The sequence below is a fragment of the Aplysia californica genome, unplaced genomic scaffold (assembly GCF_000002075.1).
Source record: "Aplysia californica isolate F4 #8 unplaced genomic scaffold, AplCal3.0 scaffold00598, whole genome shotgun sequence".
NCBI classification, from domain to species: Eukaryota; Metazoa; Mollusca; class Gastropoda; order Aplysiida; family Aplysiidae; genus Aplysia; species Aplysia californica.
Window position 1 is genome coordinate 236,755 of NW_004797868.1, and position 1,392 is coordinate 238,146.

The window sequence follows — 1,392 nt, forward strand, 5'->3', positions numbered from 1 at the left end:
CTGTCTGTCTGTCTGTCTGTCTGTCTGTCTGTCTGTCTGTCTGTCTGTCTGTCTGTCTGTCTGCATGCCCGCCCGCCAAACCAAAACCAAGTATTGCACAAATGTTACGCTTCTAAACTACATTTCCTGAGCAGAATAATATCATACAGCCTTCTGACTGGCTCATGGCTTAGCTACCTCTTCCCCTCCCTCTCTGATCAGAGTGATCCTCCCAACCAGCTAGATCCCAGCACCATTATGCATAAAACCTTTCCAGTAGTGTCCTCTATGACTTCTACTTATTCACGCCATTGTGTATAGATCAAAAGCTCTCGTTTTGATCCCCTCAGCAATCTATAAAGAAATCAATGGACGTTGTATGAAAAGAAGATTAAACGTTATCTCCCAGCTTTATACGTGTATTTTCGTACACCGGGTGTTTGGACGTTTGTGTGTCAATGAATGAAACAGTTTCTCCTCCGCTTTTGGAGGGTTCGAATCTGAACCGTAGCCCGATCAATATATCGTTTAACAGGTTATTTAACTGCACTTCTAAAAATCGAAAAACCCGTCGATAAACTAACGGAAGCTTACAAAGCCGTTGGGGCATGCCGAACAGAAATAATGTTGTAAATTCGGAGATTAGAAATTCAGAAACACAGCCATAAGTACTAGAATAAAATGTCCCAGTATGTTGTGGGGATTATACCCGCGTAAATACACAAGGGGGTTGAAGAGGGTGGGTAATATTGTCACCAGTACCGAGCTAGCATGTACTAACTATATTTCTTTCTGGCTTCAGTGTAAATCGCTTTGAAAGCACTAAATTCCGGACCCTAAAACGGGATTAAGTTTAATTTGAAACGGAAATTCTACGGAGCCCAGGCATTGATCGTCATAATTTGGGGATCAAAGGGAAGATTGTTCAGTCTGTAACAACGCCTCTCAAACGTCAGAAATTGGAGTTACTACATGATAGCACTCCTGGCGCAACTTATTCCTCAAATATCTCTTTAACGGGTGAATCAATATCAACCATACTTTGCACAGCAGTTTGTATCAATTTGTCTTCACTTCACTTAAGAATCGAAAAACCCGTCGAGAAGCTAATGGAAGCTTACAAAGCCGTTGGGACATGTCGAATTAAGTTTCTGTTTGGAGATTAGAAATTCACAAACACAGCCATAAGTACTAGAATAAAATGTCCCAGTATGTTGTTGGGATTATACTCGCGTAAATACACAAGAGAGTTGGAGAGGGTGGGTAATATTATCACCAGTACCGTGTACTAACTATATTTCTCTCCGTCTTCAGTGTAAATCGCTTTGAAAGCACTAAACGTAGGCAGTTCAGGAGGCAGGATGCTTTGATGCTTTGGCTCTGCCTGTTGGGGCCAGACCGAGCTCATTGGGG